The following is a 15563-nucleotide window of genomic DNA, read 5'->3' as shown; positions in this document are numbered from 1 at the left end:
CCCCACATTAGAGTCAGTCGTGTTGATCCCAAAGGCATCAACTCTAGTGTTGGACCCGGCCACTCAATCCATTAGAGGATTCTATGGAGCCACTAAAAGTGAAACCCCAGTTCTCGTGTTGGTCCCTAACGTCCCAACACACGTGTTGATCCCGAAGGCCTCAACACTTGATCTGTTAGAGAATCTCAAGGAACCACTAACAGTGGAACCGTCAATTTGCGCGTTGGCCCCGAAGGCCCCAACACTCGTGTTGATCCCAAAGGACTCAACACACGATCCATTTGAGGATCTCGCGGAATCACAAAGAGTGGAACCGTCATTTTTCGTGTTGGTCCCGAAGGCCCCAACACCCGTGTTGACCTTGAAAGGTCCAACAATCGATCCTATCAAGGATCCCATGGAACCACTTAATGTGGGACCATCGGTGCCACCAAAGGTGGATGCACCAATCAAGCTAAACAAGTTAGTAATTTCTCATGGCGTTATGGGTAGTCATAGGTAATGATGTGGACTCGACGGGAGTCGTGGTCATGGCGGGGACCCGACGGGGACCCAGCAGGGAACAGTGGGCACATCGGTGTTGGAGTTGGGGAAAGTGGCGACGACGAACGTAGCACCTGGACATGCTACACGACGGGATACACCATGGACCGTCGGGGTCCATTGGGGACCTTTTGTCTCCCGTTAAGCGTCGGGGTCCAGCGGGACCTTTTGTCTCCCGTTATGCGTCGGGCTCCCGTTATGCGTCAGGGTCCAGTGAGGTCCTTTTGTCTCCCGTTATGCGTCAGGGTCCAGCGGGAACATGACGTGGACCAGGACCCGTCGGGGATAGCGTAGAGTTTGGGGTGGTCTAAAGAGAATAAGCGGGGCTTGAACCACGCTCAACGACCAGCTCCAAAGAACAGCCCAAAGACCAATTTCCAATGCACAAGGCACATGGCACACGGCACACGGCGCCCGGTGCACGGGTCACGGGACATGGTGCACGGTGCGCGTGTGAGCTCTGTCACCCATCTTATTCCACAATAATTATTACACATAATAATTCATCTTATTAAATACTTCATCAAAGAAGTTTATCATCCTCGATGTGGGAAATTAACACTTAGTTAATTATTTCCTTAGTTTTTCTCATAGCTCATTTTTAGCTTTATTGTGACCAACTTTAATATATTATTTCTCACTCATCGGGAATCGGATTTGAGAAAATGACTATACTACGGTCATCTACTCGGAACGTAGATCGTCGCTATTGCATTTAATTTCACAAAATTACATCTCTTGTAACATTTATTACTAGTCAAAGTCATTTGACCAAGCACGATTCCAACAACTCATATTGTTGCTTCCATATAATCCTAAATACCCATTCTAGTTGAAATAGTACCATTGTTGTCTTGTAATCCCTTCATTCTATAGTAGTTGAGTCATTTTGCCATTTTGGTTCGTTCCATAGTAGTTGAGTCATTTATCTTTTTAGTAAAAGTCAAAACATTTCTTCTCATTTACTTTACTCTATCTTACTTTATTCTCTCGTGAAAAATGGTGAAACCTTCGTGTGCTTTCAATTCATCTGACGACTACATGTCGAATTCATCCTTGGAAGAAGCGGAGGCCAATGAAAAATCTGGCATTGTAATGTTTGTCAGTATACCATTGAAGAAAAGGTGATGCTTTGGTGATCCAACAGGGGCGGATAGCAGAAGAAAATGTTAGAAAATACAATGCAAAAAATAAAAGACTATTGCAGAAAGTAAAAGACGGGGAGAACTTCAAAGACTACATTGGAAATGACTTGAATTGATTATCTCAATGGTTACACAACCTTTTATATGCTCTAATTCTAACTATACTAATATCCTTTGTATTTGATTTTCCATAATCTTTAATTGTTTTCCTTCTTTATTCTTGCCATAACTTCATCCCTTGCCTTCTTGTTCTCAAATTAATTGATTTCCTTATTCCAACACAAAAGAGTGAGACGATCTTATCACTCTTTGTCTCAACACTTGAGTCATTGGATTTTTTTAATACTAACATCAAGCTTATTCATGGCATGCAGCCGTGAGTGAACAAAGATGAGCCGTTGCAAATGGTGAGATTCTGTGCAGAAATGGTTTTCAGTTTCAAAGACAGCACAATAACAGGTGAAGATATTGGTAGACTTATTACAAAGATGAGCTGTTGCAAATGGTGAGATTCGGTACTGACTTGTTATGTAATTTTGCTTGGACCTTATATTCTTGTTGGTAAAGGATGAAAACAAGTTTGATATTTAGAAAGTTGTTGGTGATAACTGGACGGAACCTCCAAAAAAGAGAGCCGAAGAGCAAGTAATTAGCAGAAATTTTGTCTAGCTTTACTCTTTAAGTCAGCGAATAATGTGTTAATATTAATGTTTCTCTAGTTACTGTGAATCGGAGTAGTTTAAGCAGAAATTTGCTAGACCCGGACTCTTATGTTTGTTGATTTCTACATCCTAACATATGTTGCTCTGTGCTAGGCACGACTTCCAATTCTTTAACACACATCGTCTCGGTGAATTGTTTGAAAAAGAAGTCCGCTTATGTGAATCAAATTGTTTATCTTTAACACACATATGTTGCTCTGTGCTAGGCACTCTGTCGGGTCACATCTATAAAGTGTGGGGAGTCCGGGAGCTATTCATAGATATGCAAATAGATATTGAAAACAAAAGATGAAATATATATTTGTATGATGTGTCATTGTGTATGTAATATTCATAGAATAATTTAGAAAGTTTCCAAATTTCAAGATTTTATATCATTCATTTAAATTAAATACCATAAATAGTTTATATTTTTAGATTCTTTCTACTTACACTTGTCAAATGCTAATTAGTAGGAGAGACTACGCCATCATGCCACGCGATGTCTCTAGACCACTAAATATTTTCTCATCGATCATAACCCTATAAATCTATATGCATATTTATTCATTTATTATTCGTAACAGTATTTCGGCTTGACCACTGGTTTGACCGGTCTGACCAGTTGAACTGTGAACTGCTTGTTTTTTCGGTTCGCTTACCGATTTAGATTTTAAAACATTGGTTCAAGGAATAAATAGAATCAAATTAGCTTTAACTCCAAAAATTGAATCTTATTGAAGGCCAACTCAATTTAGTCAAGACATTGTTTATCGATTACACAACATAACAAATGGCCAACAAAAGATGTTGAAATGCTCAGATTTTGCACGGTTTTGAGACCTTTATTTGGTCTGTTTTTAATGTCAAAATAAAAATTCATGTCTATATTTCGTATGTTTTATCCATTTTGGTATTTTGACGTGTATTGTGAGAAACGTGCATATTTGAACCCAAAAAGATAGTCAAAACACAAAGTTTGAAAGTTGGAGCTGTTCAAGACGCCCAGCGGTTCGCTGCAACACATCCAGAGACCGCTAAGCCAGTAGCGGCCCGCTCCGGGAAAGTTGTGCATGAAAGGAAGAACACGCCCAGTGACCGCTGGGGTGTGTACAGCGACTACTACAAAGAGTCCAGAGAGTTACAGGATGATTGCCAGAGACCGCTGAAAGAAGTGCAGCTACCGCTGCCCAAGGGACAGAAGCTTCGGATCAACCCACAGCGACCGTTGGCCAAGGTGCAGCTGCCCGCTGGAGAAAAGCGGCGAACAGATTTGCCCTACTTTCTATCCAAGAGTTACCATACTTTGCAACCTTTTTTCTTATTTGACGAGGGGCGATTTCTCCGCTATAAATACCCCCAAAGCTTCATCAAAAAGAGTTCTTCTCTTTTGCAAAATATTTCCAGAGTTTAAAAGTGAGAGTGCTTCATAGTGCAAGGGCTAGAAGAAGGATTCAAGAAGATCATCAATGTTACAAGGATTCTACCTTTGTGTTTTATTGCTTTAGTATGTTTTCATCCCTACAATCTATGTTTTTAGTTTATTCTATCATGTGTAACTAAACTCATAGGATTCTAGGGATGTGTTAGTAGCGACTTTGGTTATACAATTCCGTTTTCTATTTAATATTCGTTTTGTTCTTACTTTGTTTCTTCCTTAAGTAATTAGATAATGCTTCACGTTTGAGTGACACACTCTGTGATGAATTAATATAACTTGCTACATAATCGTGAGAGGAGGTTGGCGAGTTTGATCCACTTAATAGACATTACAATTAGCTTCCTTTAAAACGGCACTGTTAATTGAGAGTGATGACTTTACAAGGGTCTTAGGTGTTTTTAGGAGTTACGTATCTAGGATTGAAAACCCTAGTGTTAGTAATCAACGTTTGCATCGCATGAGCATAAGTTAGGTGACTCGTTCTATCAAAGTAAGAACTGTGCTAGGTGTTGTAGTTGGAATTTGTATAACCATAATTGTGACGCACATCCATGGAATTCCCTTATCTCTTATCTTTTACCTCCGTGATTTATTTGTAATTAGTGGTCTATTGCTTTCAATTGTTTTTTGTTTCCAAAAATTCCCAAAACTTTCGGTTTTCCAAATAGTAATTGAGTTTTAGTAGAAGGTAGACAATTGGTGATTGTTTTCCCCGTGATCGATATCTGGTACTGACCTTTAGCTATACTAAATCTACTTTGTATACTTGCAGGTATTTATAGTGCTAAAAAATAGTGCATCAAGTTTTTGGCGCTGTTGTAGGGGATTACATTCACTTTGTGATTGATATCTTCAAACGAACAATTTTACTACTTTGGAATTTAATTGCTTTCTGTTTTTAATTTTTATTTAATTTGGTTTTTGCTTTGTCTCTTTCAGGTTTTGTATGCGAACACGTTCTAAGAAGAACATCTTAGAGCCGCTCGATCTCGAACTTGAAAGGACCTGTAGGAAAATAATAAGTGATCAAAGATCAATGGGGGACAGAACAGAGATAGAGAGGCTTCAGTCATTGTCAAGTTGTTGATGGATGAGAGAGACGCGGTAAAGGCTACCCGCAAGGAGCATGAAAAAAGGACAAGGAGATAGTGCTCGTGATGCATATGTTCAATCACAGGAATATGATTACTTTTCTCGAAGGCCCTCGAATAGTTACTAACAATTTTGAGCTGCGAATGCGCCTTATACAAAGGGTTGAACAGTTTCCTTTTGCAGACAGGGCCACAGAAGATGCCAAATGCCACCTCTCGAAGTTCGTGGAGATCGCGAACACTCTTAAATTAAATGGTGCCGACAACGACGCCATTAGGGTAAGACTCTTTCCCTTTTAATTGATTGATTCTGCTAAAGAGTGGTTTGAGTGTCTACCCACAGAGCAAGTCTCCACGTGGAAGGATATAGTGGCTGCCTTCCTCGACAAGTACTATCCAATGGGCACAATCTTAAAGCTCAAGAGTGAGATCTTCCAGTTCTTACAAGGCCACGACGAGCCCCTCTACGAGGCGGTCTCTCATTTCAAAGGCCTTCTCCGTAAGTGCCCCAACCACGGTTTCACCGTGGACCATCAGGTAGGAATCCTTTATAATGGATTTAATGAGAAAATTTGTGCTATGTTGGATTCAGGGGCTAATGGAGGATTCTTGAGCAAGAGTGGATCAGATGCCATGGCGGTCATAGAGGAATTCACTACTAACAGCAAGGGGGTGGTCGAAAGAAAGGCATAACTCAAGGAGAGTAGCAACCATCGACGAGGCCAAAGAGTGTTCCTTTGCAAAAGAATTGGCGGAGCTTAGAGTTCGGGTTAACCAAATCGATACATCAAGAAGAGAGGATCCGGCTCCACTGACCTCCATCATTGCGGTCGCCAAACTCAACGCTCCTCCCGCTCCTATGGAAGATGTTGTTAGAGTTTGTATATTAGAAATCACCTTTCGAGTGATTGAATATTGTAAAACTCTATATTTTATTTTCCAATGGATGCAACAAATTATTTTTGTCATAATGTTGTTATATTTTACATTTAATGAATGTTTATTGCATATTTAAATGTATAAGTAACGTAACAAAGTCTAAGTGTTTGTTTTAGTACACCGGTTGTGGGCGTCGTCCACTTTAAGATTACACGGTCAGTTCTGAACAAAGAAAAATAATAATTTTACAACCCAGATAGGCCTAGACTACCTATCGTGAAAGGTTGTAATGTCAGTCCGCATATTTCTAAGTCTTACTGAAATAAGATGACATTGGTGTGGTATAGCATTGAATTGGATCTAATAGCGAGACAAGTCTTTATACTATCTACTGAAAGACGAGGTCCTGATAATTAATTTCTTAATCAATATACGTTAGCATTGAGCATACAGTATTGGTTATGCACTACTTTGACTTACCAAATGGTGTGGGTTTTTCGCAACCCAAGAATCCTTGTATATTGGGTAGTGGTGATTGATATCTAATGGTGTTAGGATTGCTATTATGTTGAATTGTGCGCGAGGTGAGTCTCGTTTGATAACGTTCACAAGAGGAGCTCGAAACAAGGTTTTATTATTCAGAACCTAGCTAGTTGGAGTTTGATTACTCTATGAATAATAAATAAGCGTTTCTTGCTAAGTCAAATCTTGGAGTTAATAATATGTTAATTAATTAAGTCCATAGCAGACATTAATTAATTAATTGACATTTCTATCTTAAGCACGGGAAATAAATGACAAACAAATGGAAACCCGGAATACTTGTAATTTCGGATTTGGATGGGCAGTGCAATATTACTTCTGTAGTGGCTACTCGTAATATTCCAATATAAGCTTATATTAAATTGTGGGCTCAATTTAATTAGTAAAAAGCTAATTGGAGGATGCCATATCCAAATTCTTCCATAGATCCCTGACTGGGCCCAATATATGACTTAATATAAATAGGAGAATTAAGGAGACAGAAAATACACTTAATATTTTCTCCAAATTTTCGTCCCCTCTCCTTGCACAAGAGGGATGCTTTTTCAGCTCCCTCCGTGAGAAATTTTTGTCTTCTTTATTTAAGTCCTAGTATTCTGGTGAGATCAGCTCACACTGATATCAGCGAACAGTCTGGGAATCAGTCAGAAGATCTGTGGTTTAGTTCTCAAGATCTTCACGTGGAGAAGGCGCTAGCCAAATTTGATTCTTTGTGGCGAACTCCGTAGTAAGCATGTTTTAGGTTTCAATTACGCTAAAGCATGATTAAATTCAAGTTATGAGCATGATACATGTGATAATTGCGCGAATAGATTTTGTCTAATTAATCTGCTAAATAGATCAGAATTTTTATGTGATCAATTTGATGCACGCTTCCGCTGCCAACCCCTTCTGATGTCAACTATGTGCCACAAGAAAGCGGTCCCAATAGGCCTTATAACAACAATTATCGCCCTAACCAGGTGGACGGTAATTTCAATAATTATAATGGGAACCTTCCTCATCCTAACCTTTCATATTCTAACAATAATTTCTTGCGACCCCCCGCAGGATTTAATGTGAGCAAAGGTGGAGTAGTTGAACCCATGAAGAAGGAGGAGAAGTACGACCAAGGAATCATGAAGATTTTGGAAGTGCTAGTGCAAATAGGAAGATCAATGACACCAAGATTGTGGTCGTTGAAGCAAGGTTGAACAACCGCGAGGCCGGAATCAACACATATGCCACTGCCGTCTCTCGAACATAAAGACTCAAATGGACCAAGTCCAACAAAAGATTGAGGAAGACAATGCAAAGGCAGCAGCACGAGTGGCCGACATAAACAAGAAGTTGGTTGCAAAGTAGAAAACGGACGAAGGCAGTGTTAGGTTTGGTATACTGAAAAGCATATTTCGAGCACGAATGAGTATGGATAGAATCTTGCATGTATACAAAAAACTCTACAATCCACTTTTAACCCGATTCGGTATTATTCGAGCAGTTACGCACGAATAGAATCACCATCATTATTACATTGTGTTTGCTTTTGCATTTATAAGATGTTTTACTAACATTTAAATACATAAGAATTAAACAAAGTCTAAGTCTTTTGCTTAGTAGACTGGTTGTGGGCGTCGTCCACTTTAAGGTAACTATAGTCAGATCTATGCAATGCTTTGCAAAAGAGAAAGAAGAATTTCACAACCTAGATAGGCTTTGGCTACCTATCGTGAAAGGTTGCAATTTCAGTCCGATTATTTCTAAGCCTTACTGAAATAAGATGACATTGGTGTGGTATAGCACTAAACGGATCTAACAGCAATACATGTCTTCAAGCTATCTATTGGAAGACTAGGTCGTGATAAACAACTATTTCTTAATCTACATATGATAGCATTGAGCATACGGTTGGTTATGCACTACTTTGACTTATCAAATGGTGCGGGTTTTTCACAACCCATTAATCCTGATATATTGGGTAGTGGTGATTAATATCTAGCGGTGCTAGGATTGCTATTATGTTGAATCATGCGCCTGGTGAGTCTGGTTTAATAATGTCCCCAAGAGGAGCTCGAACAAGTTTTTATTATTCGGAAACTGGCCTGTTGGATTTTAATTATTCCATGAATAATAAATAAGTGTTTCTTGCTAAGTCCACTCTTGGAATAATAAGATGTTAATTAATTAAGTCCATAGCATACAGTAATTAATTAATGGACATTTCTATCTTAAGCATGCAAAATAAACAACAAACAAAACGGAAGCTCAGATTACTTATAATTTGATTTTGATGGGCAGTGCAATATTACTTCTGTAGTGGCTGCTCGTAATATTCCAATATAAGCTAATATTAAATTGTGGGTTCAATTTAATTAGTAAAAAGCTAATTGGGGGAGACCATATCCAAAACCTTCCATAGATCGCTGACTGGGCCCAATATGAACTTAATATATATAGGAGAATAAATGAGACAAAAATTACTTTTTTTTCCAATAAAAAATTTTGTCCTTCTCCCATGTACTGTAGGGGACGAAAATTTCTCTAGCTCCTCTGTGAGGAATTTTTCTATCTTCTTTATTCGAGTCCTAGTATTTTGATAAGATCGGTCCACCCTGATATCGAGATACAGTTCGGGAACCAGTCGGAAGATCCGTGGTCTAATTTTGATGATCATCCTGGAGAAGGTACAAGCAATCAAAGATTCTTTGGACAATCAAATCGGTAACTCTAAACCGTAGTATTCATGTTTATGATTTAATTTCTTTGAGCATGAATTATTTGTGTTCTAGCATGCAATTATCTGTTTAACATGTGAATTGATTAATCGCATAAACGGTCAAATAGATCATTGTCTGATTTATTTATTTTGTACAAAGTCTTTCGTTGTGCAAGGGGCACCAAACTCCAACAATTGGTATCAGAGCTAACTTTTTGCTCTGATTACGTGGATTAATTTCATGTTATGCAATTACGCATAACGTTTGTGTTTTCGTTGTTTTTTATATGTTTTATAATATGAGAACTTTGAAATCCTATTGCTGCCTGATTTCGTGACAATTGTTTTTAGTGAATTGATTCTCCAAGTTAATTAATTCAATTGCTTGTTGTCATGAGAGTATTGATTATGAGTTTGTTGCAATCAATTAATTGCTTGCACCAGATTTTGTCGTCATGCCACAATACTAATTTTTGTTTGCGACTAAAATCATCACCATCAATTAGTACGGTGGCGATCGGACAGCAACGCCGAGGCTGCAGAGGCAGCGCAGTCAACAGCTGACCGGACAGCAGCGGCAGTCCGAGCTCCGTTGCGGCAGCAGCGATGACCGGGGAGAAGGATGCCCAAGCCCTCGGGCTAGGGCTGTCTCGACTGGGTGCTGCGACAGCAGCTCCGGAGGAGCGACGTCGACGCAGTAACGTCGGAGACGTCAGGCTCGGAAAGCTCGCGAGATGAGTGGGAGCCCAGCAGCTGCTGCGGTTCAGTGGGAGTACGGCGACGCAAGATTAGGGTTTCCTTATGCGTGATGTCGTTTTGTCTCATCTCATGACTTCGCTTTCCAATTTTTGATTAGGATTTCCAAATCCTTGCATTCAATTTTGGAAATAATTCAAGATAAATTTGGTATATGAGATTTAATTATGAATTAAATCATGATTAATTAGATTCTTTCCTTATTTTATGGATTTATATGGATTTTATTCCTAAATGAATCCTAGTTATATTTGGAAAATAATAATATAATTTTTTTTATATCCTATGAATTTATTCATAGACAAATCCTAGTTGGATTTAGATAATGATAATATAATTTTATTCTCATCCTATGAATTTATATGGTTTTACTCATAGATAAATTATAGATGGATTTGGATAATCATAATATAATATTTTATTCTTATCTTATAGATTTATATTAATCCTAGATAGATCCTAGATAGATTTGAATAATATTCATATTATTTTATTTTTATCTTATGGATTTGAATAGATTTAATTCTATTAAGACAAATTCTAGATGAATTAAAATAAGTATTAATCCAAGTTATCCTTATCTTTTGGATTTATATCCCAGATAGGTTAGGATATTGATAATATATAAGAAAATTCTTATTTAATTGGATTTAGATAAATTTATTTATCTAAGAAATCCTAAGTAATGTTTGATATATTCATGATGTCTATTCTAAATAGAATTGAGATTGATATAAATTTTGGTTGATAGAATTTTATTTTTATCTTATGGATTATGATGGAATTGTTTCTTTCAAGTAATATCCTAGTACAATTTAAATAATGATAATCCTAGATCAATGTAATCTTGAATTGTAGGATCTGATTTTATCGAAATAAAATCTAGAATAATCCTAAATGGATTTAGATAGTTAAATTTTGATAAATCCTAAATGAATGTGGATAATTATTATCCAAGATAAAACTTAATTATTTAATTGTTTCTCCCTTAACTTGATTAAATAATTATCGTTAATTATCCAGTATGTTCAAATGCCATGCATTAAATGGAATTATCTGTTTATTTGGTGTTTATCTTATTAAGTAGATTATCTGTATTATCTACTTATGTGATAATTATGCAAAAACCATATAAAATATCTAAGCGATAATTACAACAGTGCGTTGTATATTGTCTCTATCAATTGGTCCGCAACTTTTATGAAGTCATTTTCTGAATATTATCCTCACCCATGCTGTGGGGACAATAATCCTAAAAATAGCAAGTTCATATAGGCGGACTTCTCTAATATAAATAGTATGAACTAGATAGTAGTTTTTAATATTATCGCCACTCATGCTGTGGGGACAATAATCCTAAGAAATTACAAATTTCAGAAGTTCAAACAAAATTTATTAGATAGTTTGGTTTTGTTATCAGCACATGAGCATTGTTATGGGAATGTGTTGTAGAAATAAGATTTTGTAATGCTAAATCTGATGGTCGTGCTTAGGCAACATTTGGCGGCCATGCCGTGCTGCGGTCTTTGGACTATTCGTCGGTGTTGTGACCAGTAAAAATGATAAAAATTTAATGCGTATTGAGCTCTGCTTGATGGTACAAAATTTAAATTTTATAGTTGCAAGATACATATTTGTTTTGCGGTTATTTGCGATTATGTATTGAGCATAAGTATGTGATAATAAGTTTATTTGTCAAATCTTCATTATGTCATTCAATATTTTGTCTGCGATCCTTAAAGAAAATAAACTCGAATGCCAAAATTATGTTGACTGGAAACGTAAATGGATAAGATTCTCATCGCTGAAAACTTGGAGTTTATACTCAATGATTCATGTCCTCCATTTCCTCGACATAATTCCGCGAAGAATGTTCGAGAATGCATTATGCATGTACTTGACAAGTTCTTTAAGGAATAAGGTCAAGCTATTTTCCTTCAAGTAGTGAGACAAGTTTTGGTTAATGACGATGAAAGATGGATATCAATAGAATCGGTCAAGATGATTCGATTGGAATATCCTTTAGTAACAGAATGTTTTGAGGAATCTTTTGATCACTCAAATAGTTATCTGACTCAAGTCATCGCCTAAAGTAATAAGAAATGACTACAAGAAGGTTTAACTGAAAAGTAGAAAACCTTCAGAATGATAGTCGTTATATAATACCAAAAAAAAAAATTCACAATCCCAAAAAATGGCCGTTTTTTTTACTGTTTTTCTGTATTTTTTATCCCCAAAATCATCTATAAATACACACATTCATCATCCATTTTTCACATCAAATCATCTCTCATTCATATTTTTTCATACAACTTATCTACACCTTCATCTCTTACTCAAACCCTCAAATGGATTTCACCCATCTCATTGCGGAAGCGGAGCGCGAAGAACAAGAATACTGTGAACAACATCGTGCCGCCTATGAAGCCTATGTCGCAGCGAATACCCCCGCCCCTCCTCCTCAACCAACTAGATCAACTCGCCACTACATCCATCGTGACCGGGAGGGAGCCAACGAAAGGCTCGTTGCTGACTATTTTTCCGACCAGCCGCGGTTTCCGAAAGATTACTTTCGGCGCCGTTTTGCATGTCAAAACGCTTGTTTATGCGTATTGTCAACACATTGTCAGCCTGTGTTGAATACTTTCAAACAAGTACAGACGCAACCGGTCGGCAAAGTCTCTCGGCGTTGCAGAAGTGTACGTGTGCCATCCGACAACTTGCTACTGGGAAAACGGGTGACCTCTTCGATGAGTATTTGCATGTCGGTGAGTCCACTGGAATCCTTTGCCTTAAAAATTTTTGCGAGGGCGTTCGTTCAGCTTTCGGGGATGAATTCCTTAGGGCACCCACCACCGATGATTGCCAACGGTTGCTTCGTCTTCACGAAACAGTCCATGGTTTTCCCGGTATGCTTGGTAGCATTGACTGCATGCATTGAAGGTGGAAGAATTGCCCGACTACTTTGAGGGGGCAACACTTAAGCGGCCACAAAGGCGGCTGCCCAACACTTATCCTTGAAGCGGTCGGCGACTACCGCCTATGGATTTGGCATGCATATTTCGGTGTTGCCAGATCCAACAACGACTTGAACGTGCTCTATTCTTCACCACTCTTCAATGATGTGTTGAATGGTGTAGTACCGGCAGTCGACTTCACCGTCAACGGAAATGCATACCACATGGGTTACTATCTCGCCGATGGTATCTACTCAAGGTGGTCAACTTTCGTGAAGAAGCTCCTCAACCCGCAAGAGCCGAGATGGGTTCTTTTTGCGCAGCGTCAAGAGTCCGCTCGGAAAGACGTCGAAAGAGCTTTTGGGGTCCTTCAAGCCCGATTCAACATTGTGAAGGCCCCGTCTCGGCTGTGGTACGTGAAAAATATCGCCGACATCATGTACACGTGTATTATCATGCACAACATGATTATTGCCGACGAAGGACCGAGGGCGGCTAGCTTTTACGGCGAGAATGAAGCCGGAAGCTCAACTGGGAGGTCTCCCCCACGCCGAGGTGTGCATACGACGGTGGGTGAGAGGATCGAAATAAGGCACTCAATGCGCGATACCCGAACCCACGTTGAGCTACAAGAAGACCTAATCAAACACATTTGGGCGAAATTCGGTCACGAGTAGCGGGTTTTTTTATTTTATGAATTTAATTATGTAATTTTTAAGATTTTAATTATGTAATTTTTATTTTTTAGGATTCTAATTATGTAATTTTTAATTTTTTTGTAATTTGCAATATTATTTCGGTTATTTTTAATGAATTTTAATATTGTGGAAATGTTTTTATTTAAATTGAATAATAGAATGGTGGGACCCTTGAGCTTGTCTTTGCGGAAGAGTACGGATGTGGGTGTTGTGCTATTGCCTAAGTGCAGGGAGTAAAAGTGGGTCCGGGCCCACATTCGTGCTCGTTGGCAAGAGCACGGATGTGGATGCTCTTAGACATGTATTGTTTTTCTCAGAACTTACATTAGCTTTTTCAGTGAAGATTGAATTGTGGCTCAACGTGACCATGAAATGGAGTCAAAATCAAAGCTGTATTTTGCTGCATACACAGACAAAGATGCATATTAACTAGGAAATATGGAATAGTGGGCATTCTAAATGTGAAGTTTATCAACATGGAAGACAAAGATGTATATAGGGTAGTGATTAATACGAGATTAGACACAATATTTTCTTTGTTTCTACTACTAGTACGCAGAAGTACTCAAAATGTTCAAAAGACAAATGAATTTAGTTTCAAGATACCTCTGTTTATATTGTCATGTGCTTGACTCAAAACAATAGATAATGATTTAGAGAACTTCCAGACTCACAATCCCATTCCATTGAATGTTTCTGAACTGCTAAGGAAAATCTTGACATCCTTATTGGGATGGTTCCAATACCATCAAAAGATCACTTTTTTCATGCCTATTGTTGTTGATGGCCTACATGTGTTGTGTTGAGATATCTAGATTTCTTTTACTTATAAATTGTAAGGCAAATATGTATGGAATTGAAGTTTATATTCTGGAATACAACCGGTTATCAGTCAGTCAGTCAGCAGATTTTAAAAGTAGTTGTGATAATAAGGAAGGATTACCTAAAATTATTGCTACTGTACTAGTTTGATTTAAAAGTAAAACTAGTGAACTTAAAAGCTTCAATCAAGAACATAAGGTACTTCATGTACCTGCCTTTTCTAGATGGCTTGGACGATCTTGTTTCTTTGCAAATTGAATATCATCTGCACTGATATTCAGAGAGATGGCTTGGACAATCTCGTTTCTTTGCTTTGTGTTGGTGCATTACCAGATTTTGATCATTTTTAGCACCAACAACCATATTAAAACTTAGCAATGTGCATCACTCAACTTGTATTTGGTAAATTACTTCCATCATGGCATCTGGAACTAATTAGAATGTTCTAATTGTTAACTATATTTTAACATCAAAAATTATTTTAAATATACAATTGAGGTTTACATGCTTAATATAATTAATTTTTAGTCAATTGTACAACTTTCAGAAAAGGTTAATTACTCCATCCGTCCCTGAAATTTTGTCACATTTCATTTTCTGCACTCATTTTAGAAAAATGATAATAAATAATTAAAGTGGAGTATATCTTAATTTTGATATAATCCTCAATAATTCCATTGATTTGGATCCGGTGGAAATTGTACAACCCAAAAGCCAAAATATATTAATCCCTCTATCCGTGATTAAATATCCCATATTTAATCGGCACGGGTTTTAAGAAATTATTTGACTTTATATAGTAAAGTAGGTAGAAAAGTTAGTGGAACGTGGATCCTACTTTTATATATTGGTTTTATAATAAAATGTGAGTGGAATGCATTAGTGGAATGTAGGGTCCACTTACCAAATATAGTAAAAGTGAAATGAGAACATTTATTGGCGGACGGGCGAAAAAGGAAAAATGGGACATTTAATGGCGGACGGAGGGAGTATTAGCCTAATCTTATACTTAGTATTTTTCATGCTTAAACATATGGCTATTGTGAGTGATACATATTTTGGCTTCTACACAATATCCTCAAAATCCAAATTTATAGGAATAATTAAGAAAAGTGTCAAAGTTATATACTCCATCCGTCCACGAAAAACAGGACACATTGTGAATGACACGGGTTTTAACGTAGAATTGGTAAAGTAAGAGAGAAATATTGTTAGTGGAATGTGGGGTCCATATTATGAATAAGAAAGAAGGGGAAAAAGTAAGAGAGAAGTTGTTAAAAACTTCATTTTTT

The sequence above is a fragment of the Salvia splendens genome, chromosome 18 (assembly GCF_004379255.2).
Source record: "Salvia splendens isolate huo1 chromosome 18, SspV2, whole genome shotgun sequence".
Taxonomy (NCBI): Eukaryota; Viridiplantae; Streptophyta; class Magnoliopsida; order Lamiales; family Lamiaceae; genus Salvia; species Salvia splendens.
The sequence above is the reverse complement of the archived record's forward strand: the minus strand, read 5'-3'. Positions refer to the sequence as shown.